Source organism: Lithobates pipiens, unplaced genomic scaffold, assembly GCF_037356315.1.
Source record: "Lithobates pipiens isolate NorthernLeopardFrog02 unplaced genomic scaffold, aLitPip1_a1.2 Scaffold_16, whole genome shotgun sequence".
In the NCBI taxonomy this organism is placed as follows: Eukaryota; Metazoa; Chordata; class Amphibia; order Anura; family Ranidae; genus Lithobates; species Lithobates pipiens.
The window spans coordinates 448,069,357-448,081,403 of record NW_027507748.1 but is presented as its reverse complement, the minus strand read 5'-3'; the positions used below and the strand labels follow the sequence as shown (position 1 = coordinate 448,081,403).

General features: G+C 40.0%; 1 protein-coding gene across 1 annotated transcript in view; it reads right to left on the bottom strand.

The window, feature by feature from the left end:
* GABRA5 (gamma-aminobutyric acid type A receptor subunit alpha5) overlaps positions 1–12,047 on the bottom strand; it is a 344,050-nt gene that overhangs the window by 24,130 nt on the left and 307,873 nt on the right. The window lies entirely within an intron of this gene.

Here is a 12,047-nt window from a genome sequence, read left to right as displayed (position 1 = left end):
AGGCTTTGAATGCTTTTTAAGGGAAACAAAAAAGAAAGACTTTGCATACCACTTGTTTTGACATACCTAGAATTTATTCAGCTAATATAAAACTGAGATTTCAGTTAGGCTTCAGTGTTTCACTAAATTGCATAAACGCACACCTTAAACTGTAGAAAAGTTGATTTAAAATGTAATAATCTGAGAAAATACATTTTTTTTAAATACACTTTAATATAATTTGAAATATGTAAGTTTCCCTCATTATGGTATGGTTATCACTAATGGAGAAATTGTTCTCTCTTAATCTACTAAATATGTTTTTACTTCAACCAATGAATATAAGTTTGAGGCAAGCACAGATCGATGAAAGCAAGGGATAAAATTGCTCATATTATACTACCTATACTAAGTACAGTGTCTTATACCGTATATAGCAAGAAAATGGCAATCCTCTGAAATATCATTGATTAGCATAAGAACAAGCTATGCGCACACTTTTCAGGGTAGAAAGGCCTTATTCAAAGCTATCGCCTTGTGAGGCAAAATTGCTTTAAATACCCAGCCCCACTCACATGGCAGGAGTGAGCATATAGAATAAAGAGCATTATAAAAGTATTGCATTACTAACTAGCATATCAGACATCAAAGTGTTACTAAACCTAGGACTAAACCTGCATTCACTGTTTCTGATCTCCCACAATACACTGCCAGTCAGGGAGGAATGTGTACTATCACTGGTACTTCCTGCTGCAACTACATTTCCAATGATTGGCCAAATATAAAGGTGTGCTAAATAAATAAAGGTTTAAAAAAAATTATAAACATGCAGCAAGGCACGTTGCAAAAAAGTCCACACAGTGATAAACAAGTCCAAGGTATCCTACGGTACATTACTGCTCACCAGAATAATGTGTGATTCAAGAAAGAAAGCCTCCCCCTCATAAAATGGCCCCTTACCAGCTCCTTATGACCTACTATTATGGAAGGTATTTCTCGCTTGTGGCTATTATAACCAGCCAAGGGCTTTTTATTTTCTATTTATCGAGCCAAGGGCTTTAGTCCTCCAGGGGGGTCCAGCTGAAGAGCAACCACCACTCAAGGGAGAGCTTCTCCTGCTGCCACTTCCAGTAATGTCTCCTTTCTACTTCCTCCTGACTGATTTCCAATGATACTGACGCTGAAGATGGTATCATTGCTCATACATGTTTTTGTTTTCTTTTCTTTTCATTGTTTTTTGTTTTACGTTTTTGTCTGAATATAGATATATGTTTGTCCCAAGCATGTCTGAACCCTGTTATCTGACTACTCTCAGTAAAATAATACTTTCTAAGATTAATTTTGAACTTTCCTCCTGCTAGTTTGAAGTTACATCCCTGTGTTGTTGATCTTGGCTTCATATTACAAATACTGCTCTCCTGAACCTTATTTACCCCCTTGCTGTATTTAAAGGTTTCAACTATGTCTCTCCTTTCCCTTCTTGCCTCTAGACTGTACATATTAAGTTCCTGATGTTACATAGTTACATAGTAGTTACATGGCAGGTGAGGTTGAAAAAAGACACAAGTCCATCAAGTCCAACCTATGTGTGTGATTATATGTCAGTATTACATATATTACATATATCCCTGTATTTTGCAGTCATTCAGATGCTTATCTAATAGTTTTTTTAAACTATCGCTGCCCCCTGCTGAGACCCCTGCCTGTTTCTACATCCTTACCACTCTTATGCCCTGTACACACGGTCGGACATTCTGACGACAACATCCGTCAGATTTTTTCAGACGGATTTTGGCCCAAACTTGTCTTGCATACACATGGTCGCACAAAGTTGTCAGAACATCCATTCGTTCAGGTGATGTACAACATGTATGTCGGAACTATAAAGAGGCCAGTAGTCAATAGCTTTTGTCTCGTAATTTATTCTGAGCATGCGTGGCACTTTGTCCGTCAGAATTGTCTACACACGATTGGAATTTAAATGATCAGATTTTGTTGTCAGAAAATTTTAAAGCCAGCTCTCAAACTTTGTGTGTCAGAAATTTCCAATGGAAAAAGTCTGATGGAGCCCACACAGGATCGGATTTACCAACAAGATCCGTTCGCACATTTTCCGTCAGAAAGTCAGACGGTGTGTACAGGGCATTACAGTAAAGAACCCTCTACGTAGTTGAAGGTTAAAACACTTTTCCTCTAATTTTAAGGAGTGGCCACAAGTCTTGTTAAACTCCCTTCCGCAAAAACGCTTTAACCCTATTGTGGGGTCACCTCTATGGTTGGTATTCGTAAATTGAAATCATATCCCCTCTCAAGCGTCTCTTCTCCAGAGAGAATAAGTTCAGTGCTTGTAACTTTTCTTCATAACTAATGTTCTCCAGATCCTTTATTAGCTTTGTTGTGCTTCTTTGTACTCGCTCCATTTCCAGTACATCCATCCTGAGGACTGGTGCCCAGAACTGGACAGCATACTACAGGTGCGACCAGATCAGAGTCTTGTAGAGTGGAAGAATTATCAATTTATCCCTGGAGTTAATCCCTTTTTTAATGAATGGCAATATTCAGTTTGTTTTGTTAGCAGCAGCTTGGTATTGCATGCCATTACTGAGCCTATCATTTACTAGGACCCCCAGGCCCTTTTCCATCCTAGATTCCCCCAGAAGTAGTAGTAGAGTAGATTGCATTCATATTTTTGCCACTCAAATGCATTATTTTACATTTCTGTACTGTACATTAAACATCATTTACCATGTAGTTGCCCATCCCATCATATTTATTCAGATCTTCTTGCAAGGTTTCCACATCCTGCGGAGAAGTTATTGCCCTGCTTAGCTTAGTATCATCCACAAATACAGAGATTGAACTGTTTACCCTATCCTCCAGGTTGTTTATGAATAAATTAAATAGAATTGGTCCCAGCACAGAATCCAGTGGGACCCCACCACCCACCCCTGACCATTCCGAGTATTCCCCATTTATCACCACCCTCTGAACTTGCCCTTGTAGCCACTTTTTAATCCATGTACTCACTCTATGGTCCATGCCAATGGACCTTATTTTGTACAGTAAACGTTTATGGGGAACTGTGTTGAATGCTTTTGCAAAATCCAGATACACCACATCTACAGGCCTTCCTTTATCTAGATGGCAACTCATCTCCTCATAAAAGCTTAATAGATTGGTTTGGGAAGAATGATTCTTCATGAATCCATGCTGATTACTCGTAATGATACTGTTTTCATTACTAAAATCTTGTATACAGTCCCTTATCATCCCCTCCAAGAGCTTGCATACTATTGATATTAGGCTAACCGGTCTGTAATTTTGGGCCATTTTTAAATATTGGTCCTACATTGGCTTTTCTCCAATCCATTGGTACCATTCCAGTCATTAGACTGTCAGTAAAAATTAGGAACAATGGTCTGGCAATTACTTGACTGAGATCCCTAAGTACCCATGGGTGCAAGCCATCCGGTCCCAGTGATTTATTAATGTTAGGTTTACCAAGTCTAATTCTAATTCTGTCCGATGGTGCTTCCTGTGATGTGTCACGTGGATAAACACTGCAGTTTTGGTTACTTAAGCCACCCGATGCCCTCGTGAAGGCTGAGGAGGAGAATACATTCAATACCTTTGGCATCTCCCCATCCTTTGTAACCAGATGTCCTTCCTCGTTCTTTATGGGACCAGTATGGTCTCCCTTTTTTTACTATTTATATATTTAAAGAATTTCTTGGGATTTTTTTTTGCTCTCCTCCGCTATGTGTCTTTCGTGATCTATCTTAGCCACCCTAATTGCACCCTTACATTTATTGTTGCATTTCATATAAAGTTTGAATGCTGATGATGATCCCTCAACTTTGTATTTTTTGAAGGCCTTCTCTTTTGCTTTTATATGCATTTTTACATTGGTGTTAAGCCATCCAGGACTTTTGTTCTCTCTTTTAAATGTATTACCCAATGGGATGCACTGGTTAAAGCCTTTATTTAATATGCTCTTCGTGTTCTTTATTCCTAAGATTTTATTACAATTTATGTCTTCTAGCAATGTTCGTAGTTTAGGGAAGTTGGCTCCTTTGAAATACAGTGTCTTTGCATTTCCCTTATGTTTCCTATTTGTGTGAACAACTAGCTTCCTGACACTACTAATCAACAATACATTACACAGGTACTCAACAAGACAATACACAGGTACTTGCAGACCACGTGCACCTGCAGACCCACGTGCACTTGCAGACCCATGTGTACTCACAGGCAACCTGCACTCATAGACCAATTGCATTCGCAGACAACGTGCACTCGCAGCCCATGTGCACCCGCAGCCTACGTGCACTCGCAGCCCACGTGCACCTGCAAACAACATGCATTTGCAGGCCACTTGCACTCGCAGCCTACGTGCACTCGCAGCCCACGTGCACTCGCAGACCACGTGCACTCGCAGACCACGTGCACTCACAGCCTACGTGCACTTGCTGACCACGTGCACTCGTAGCATACGTGCATTCATAGCCCACGTGCACTCGCAGCCTACATGCAATCACAGACCACATGCACTCGCAACCCACATGCACTCTCAGCCTATGTGCACTCGCAGTCTAAGTGCACTCGCAGACTGATATGTTTTAGCACTCAGATCTTTCCTTCCTCCTGCTGGTGATCCTTTTAGTGATGCACCTTAGAATTCTATTTGTTTTTACCCACTGCTTGGTCACACTGTTTTCTCATTTTGCATTTATCTGAAATAAGTACTCCCAAATCTTTTTCCTCTGTAGTGCTGCCCAAAATTGTACCCCCAATGTTGTACTTTCTCAGGGGATTCTTTTTCCCTAGGTGCGTTATTTTCATTTAGAAATGTAGAATTGCAGTTTGTACTCCTTTGACCAATCTTCCAACAATGCAAAATCATGTTCCATGTTACAGACACCTCCAGGGATATCAACTCTACTGCACACTTTTGTGTCATCAGCAAAAAAGACATACCTTACCAACCAACTTATTTGTTGCAGATTAAATAGAACAGGACTTCCGACTGAATTGGTGGGTTGGATGGATTCAGTGACACTGGCCTGGTTAACAGATAATTAGAGGGAGATGCTAGTATGTCCTATTACATTGGAGGAAGTATTTTCTGTCATTGACTCCTTTACATTGGGGAAGTCACCGGGGCGGATGGCCTTCCTATTGAATTCTATGAGGCTCATAGAGAGCTCTTACCTCCTGTATTGGCTTCTCTTTACTCTGATCATCTGAATGCTCTTATAGTTTTAATCTACTAGCATCCAAAAGAGCCATCCTCTTGTGCTTCATATAGGCCTATTGCTCTTTTGAATGTAGATTTCAAGATTTTGACTGGTAATCTTCCGACGACTACAGCCTTTGATGTTGAATATTATCAACTCAAATCAGATAGGGTTCATGCCTGGCAAAGCTACTGATGTGAATTTGAGGAGATTATATACTAATATTTATGCTTCACATCTTAATATAGGATCTAAGGTCATTGCTTCCCTGGATATTGAAAAGGCTTTTGATACCTTGGAGTGGCCCTTCTTGTGGGAAGTTTTCCGCAGAATGGGCTTTCCAATGTTTTTTATATTATTTAGGGGAACTCAGCAGGGTGCCCTCTCTCTCCAGCCCTTTTTACTATTGCTATGGAGCCAGTGGCAGAGGCTTTACACACTTTCCCAATATTAAGGGATTGCAAATTGGCTGGTTGGAAGAGAGGGTAGCTTTGTATTCAGATCTCCTATTATTTTTAAACTATGCTGGCCCCTCGCTCTAAGGGGCCCTAGAGATACTGGACTCATTTTCAATGGTTATAAGGCTGAAATTAATATGGACTAAGTTATTGTTGTTTCCAATGATATGGAGGCCTGTAGCACTGCTTTGAAGGATATTGCACTGCAATGGTTAGATAATTTCAAGTATTTAGGAGTTATAATTTCCCGTCAAGCTTCTGAATTTATTTCTTTGAATCTGACTCTGATTTTGGAAGACATTGGGTCAAAATTTAAAGCATGGAAATCTGTACCATCTTATTGGCTCCATGTATCCTTTTTTACAAGATTAAATCAGCTGTTTTTATCTTTTTTTGGGGTGGGTCGAAAAACCCCAGGTATAAATTAGGCACCCTGGTGCACCCTTCTGAACAGGGAGGCTTAGCTTTTCCGGATTTATACAAATACTTTTTGGCCACTCAGCTGGTTACGGCCGCATAGTGGCTATGCCTAGATTTATATAACTCCTCCACTCGGCTGGAAGCAGCAGTAGTAGGTTTTACAGAAGCTCTTAACCTCCCTGGTGTTTTTATTATGTCAGATTTCTAATGCTGAAAGCAGTACAATTATTTTGTATGGAAATTTGGCATTTTATATTGCAGGCCTGTAATTCTTAGGAAAAACTCACTTAAATCTGTCCAAACAAGAGTCTAGTAGACATCCCAGGTATGATAAAGTTTGAAACACAAAATCATAAATTATAATATAATAAATAACTATAAATAATTATAACAAATAATAATTGTCACTGTCATTACTTTCAGTGTATGATGACGGATTTCCCCACAAATCACTATCGCTTAATTCTGCAAGTGATTCTAATTTATTATTGCTGTTTTATAGCCAGTCTAAAACCACTTTTGATGTAAAGGGACAGTTTTGGTTGCTATGGACAATCTCCGGTTTCCAGGCAGAAAGAACAGTATTAATAATATAAAACTGCATGCAGGGCACTGGACAAACCACTAGGGTCAAAAGGGATGTGAAATAAATTGATACAGTAATGTAAACTGTAAGATGTATTGTGTTTTTTACTTTTTGAATTTGGCGCCGTTCTCTGTCTCCATGCGTCGCTTGGCTCTGTGATGAATCGAGCGGAGGACAGCTTGCACACAGAGAGGGGAGGACATTGCAGGATCCTGGGGATAAGGCAAGTGAGCTGTACCTTGATCCTGCGATGCAATCCCGAGTGTGCCTCAGGGTTACGGCTTTTGGTGCTGAAAATCTACCCTAGGCTACACTCGGGAATACGGACAAGGAGGTTAAGGAGCCGTAGGGCACCTTACTAGGTGACTATTCTTATGTTTAATACCATTCGAACCTGGGAGTCTGGTCTTAGATGCGAGTGTTGTCCAAAAGGTGCAATTTCTCCAAATGTCCCTCTATGGTTTAACCCTACTCTTCCTCAATTTTTTTTTCTAAAGCACCAGAGTCTATTCCATGGACCTTTATAAAAATATAAATTACTTTCTCAAGTGGTTACTGATTTACTTTCTCTACACTTACCTCAACTTTTAATTTACCTAGTTCCCATCTATTTAGATACGTCCAGCTTCTTCACACTTTTCATGCACAGTTTCCACAGGATAGTTTAATTAAAAAGTACTTAGGTTTGACTGGATACGCCTACATCGAGACTGTACTCTCATCTTACTTTAATTTCTATTTCGCCATTAGAGGGTCTTTGAGCTAGGTGCATGTGAGATATACCAGATTTGGATTTGGTGGATTGGAGTGGTGTGTGGGATTTCTCTGGTTTCCTTGAGGCACCATATGATCCAATTTAAACTGGTACATAGAGCATATATTACGCCTTATAGACTTCAAACGATAAATCCTGGTTGCTCCTCTAATGCCCTGTACACACGACCAGTTTTCCAACGAAATTCCACTGAAGTCTTGTGTATACACAATCACACCAAAGTACGACCGTCAAGAAAGCGGTGACGTATAACTCGTACTACGGGTCTAGAAAAAGGAATTTCAATAGCCAGTAGCCAATAGCTTCCATTTTGTACTTGCTTCAGAGCATGCGTCGTTTTCATCAGAACAGCAAACAGACAAGCAGTTTTCCCAATAGGAATTGGTTCCGTTGGAAATATTTAGAACATATTCTATTTCTAGGTATGTCAGAATTTTCAACATAAAAAGTCAGATGGGGCATACACACAATCGGAATATACAATGAAAAGCTCCCGTCTGACTTTTTCTGTCAGACATTCCGCTCGTGTGTACACGGCATAAGTGTTGGAGGTGTGGAGCATCTCAAGAGGATTTCACACACATCTTTTGGACTTGCCCATATATAGGTCATTTTTGGGTGGAGGTGGTAGATTTATTGAATTCTATCACCACTACCCCTTTACCGGTTTTAGTGTCTGCTTGCTTGTTGGGTTTGGTAGAGGCTATTATCCCTACAGTGACTGAGCGTATATTTATTAATACAACATTATTCTATGCCATGAAAAGCCATTGCTTTGCAATGGAAGAAACCCTGTCCTACCCTTTTATATTGGAAACAATTGATAAATAATAATAATTCCATTCCACAGAGACACCTATAGGAATAGGGGTTGCCCTAGTAAGTGTGATAAAGTCTGGGCAAATTGGTTGGATAAATCGTACACAGCATCTAATATACAGTATATCACAAAAGTGAGTACACCCCCACATTTTTGTAAATATTTTATTATATCTTTTCATGTGACAACACTGAAGAAATTACACTTTGTTGCAATGTAAAGTAGTGAGTATACAGCTTGTATAACAGTGTATATTTGCTGTCCCCTCAAAATAATTCAACACACAGTCATTAATGTGTACTCACTTTTGTTGCCAGCGGTTTAGACATTATTGGCTGTGTGTTGAGGGTACAGCAAATTTACATACTTGTTATACAAGTTGTACAAGCTGTACACTCGCTACTTTACATTGCAGCAAAGTATAATTTCTTCAGTGTTGTCAGATGAAAAGATATAATAAAATATTTACAAAATGTGAGGGGTGTACTCACTTTTGTGAGATACTGTAGATGGGAGTAATGAATCATAGTCTGGGTGTTTCCTTATAGGGGATACCTGGAGCTATTGGTGATAGAAAGGACTAAGGTTTTCCGCCTCCTTTTTCCTTAGTATATGGGGAGAGGCTTGACATTTGAATGGATACATGGGATGGCCTGGATCAGCGTTTCTCAACTCCAGTCCTCAAGGCACACCAACAGGTCATGTTTTCAGGATTTCCACTATTTTGCACAGGTGATTTGATCAGTTTCACTGCCTTAGTAATTACCACAGCTGTTTCATCTGAGGGAAATCCTGAAAACATGACCTGCTGGTGTGCCTTGAGGACTAGAGTTGAGAAACACTGGCCTAGATAAACTATCCTCTTTGGTAATTACTATATTCCTTTTTTTTTTGCTATGCAATGTGATGGGATCTTGATATTTTACTGATATGTGTCAGGTTCAATGTGTATGATGTTTTGTCATGTTTTACTTGTTTGTTTAAGAAAGTAAATAAAAAGATTTATAAAAAAAAAAGAACATGACCTAGTAGAGAGCCCATTACAACTTTAAAATTCTTCCTTGCAATGGGGTTGTGCCTGAATTGCAAGGGTTAGCTCCTTGTTTAGGTCGAGGAGGCATGGAAAAGAAGACTTATTTAGCCTGTCCTTCAATTCTCTGCGTTGCTAGACCACAAGCTTCACAGTGTCTTCTCCCCTAAGCTTTAGTGGTCTAAGGTCCTGACATCATTAAGACCAATGTAGGGTCTATAGTCCTGCATTGGATTCGAGGACAATGAGGCAAAGTCCACGGCTGGAGCACAGATGGGCAGCGTCTGCCGGTGGAGTGGAAAATTAGGTAAGTAAATATCCTTACAGCCACTCTTATGTCGCGTATACACGATTTTTTTCGGCGTTGGGGTTCTCCTTTAAGTCCATGCCAGGCGGCGGGGCCAGCGACGTCTCCTTCCCGGGCCCCGCCTACCTGGATAGCCACTCAAAATGAGCGGACTTTTCTCCGGGCGGGAAAAGTCCGCTCATTTCAAAAGTACGGCTGACTGGCATACACACGGCCGGATTGTCCACCGAAATGCGAGTACGACGGACAGAATTTCGAAAAATCCAAAATTCTTAGTACGCCGGACTGCACGCTGAAAAAGTCCGCTGAAGCCCACACACGAGCGGACTGTCCGCTGAAATGTGTTTCGACGGACTAAGTAGGCCATACAGTCCGCCCGTGTGTACGCAGCATTAGACCTAAATAAGCAGCTAATTCTTGCAGTGTGGGTGTAGCTGTATGGGAGAATGTTCATTATTTCCACCATTTTTTGGGCCTTAGGCCCCTTTCAACGAATCCACCTGCTCAGAGGGGAATCTCTCTGCTGATCCCCGTTGAGCAAGCGGGTGACAGGTCCATGTCCACGCCACCATGCAGAGCAGACATAGTCACAGCCTGATGTTCTTTATAAGGACTTTCTGTCCGTTTCCATCCTACTGTCATTTGATCCAATCCACCGGACGGATGGGGACTGGACCCTCATGCGTCTGTTTTTGGTGGACCCTATCGGATGCAGGGGTCAGTCAGCGGGTCCGCTGACATCCTCCTCTTCATAAAAATCAATGGGGGTCCAATCAGGTCCGCCTGAAAAATGGACAGGTGGACCTGATTGGTCCGCTGGTGTGAAAGGAGCCTAAAGAAAAAATTAGCACCAACGCTGGACACAGAAACAAAAGAAACAGACGGTATAAACACATTCAAAGTTCTACTATATAAAACAAAAAGGAAAACAAACTGATATTTAGTATTCAGACTCATAGTACATCTGTAGTTTAACATTTTACAGTTTCTTATTCACAGACTAAAATTCCTTTATATATAGCAAAAAGAGTTTGCAACTCTCATGCACAGAAAATCTACATTGATGTCCAAGCACAATAAAGCTAACAAAAACAAATGTATAGAAATATTTCACTGGTAATATACAACATTTGTGAGCTTTGTCTTGCAGTTCAAGTACTGTCCCCATAATTCTGTGTAGTGTATATGTAGCCTCCAATTCCCACAGTAATACTATATGGCAATTACACTGGGCCACTGAGAACATATATTGAACTGACCATAAAAATCTGCCTCATTTATCATCTGTCTTAAGATCTGTTCTGTGTCACCCAACAACCACTAATTTGATTCAGGCTTACACTTGCAAGGATACTCAGAAATAAGATGTCTGAATGTATTGGTGGTTGTGTGACAACACAGAATGATTATTACCTAGGACAAATGATGAATGAAGTTGGCTTATAACAGCTTTATCATATACCTCTGCAGTGGGCTGACTACCCAGTACTGCCTTCCGATTTCCTTTGTAGATACAAGCAGCAAAAATAAAAGTTAAAATGGCAGTGTTTTTATCACTAATAAAGACTGTGCTTGTTTAATGATAAAAAAAAAAAAAAGTAGTGCTACCTTAAAGTGTTACTAAACCCAGGACCCTGCATTCATGATATCAAGTCTCCCACAGTACACAGAACATGGAAATGCAATAGTTTTAGTAACTATAATCGCTTTCACGACTAAGCCTATTTCTGGCATTTGGTGTTTGCAAGTTAAAATCCGTATTTTTTGCTAGAAAATTACTTAGAACCCTCAAACATTATATATATTTTTTAGCAGAGAATCTAGCGAATAAAATGCAGATTGTTGCAATATTTTATGTCACGCGGTATTTATTCAGCGGTGTTTTAAAAGCAACTTTTTGGGAAAAAAGACACTTTCGTGAATTTAAAAAATAAAGTTAGCCCAATTTTTTTGTATAATGTGAAAGATGATGTTACGCCAAGTAAATAGATACCAAACATGTCACGCTTTATAATTACACGCACTCGTGGAATGGCGACAAACTACGGTACCTAAAAATCTCCATAGGCAATGCTTTAAAACCTTTTTATGGTTACCAGGTTAGAGTTACAGAAGAGGTCTAGTACTAGAATTATTGCTCTCCCTCTGATGATCGTAGCGATACCTCACATGTCTGATTTGAACACTGTTTACATATACGGGCGTGACTTCGGTATGCGTTTTCTTTTCTGCGCGAGTGGACGGGGGCACTTTAAAAAAAATGTCTTATTTATTTTATTTATATTTACATTATTACATTTTTCTTTAAAAAAAAAAAAGATCACTTTTATTGCTGTCACAAAGAATGTAAACATCCCTTGTGACAGTAATAGGTGGTGACAGGTACTCTTTATAGAAGGATCGGGGGTCTAAAAGACCCCCAATCCCTCCTTTAC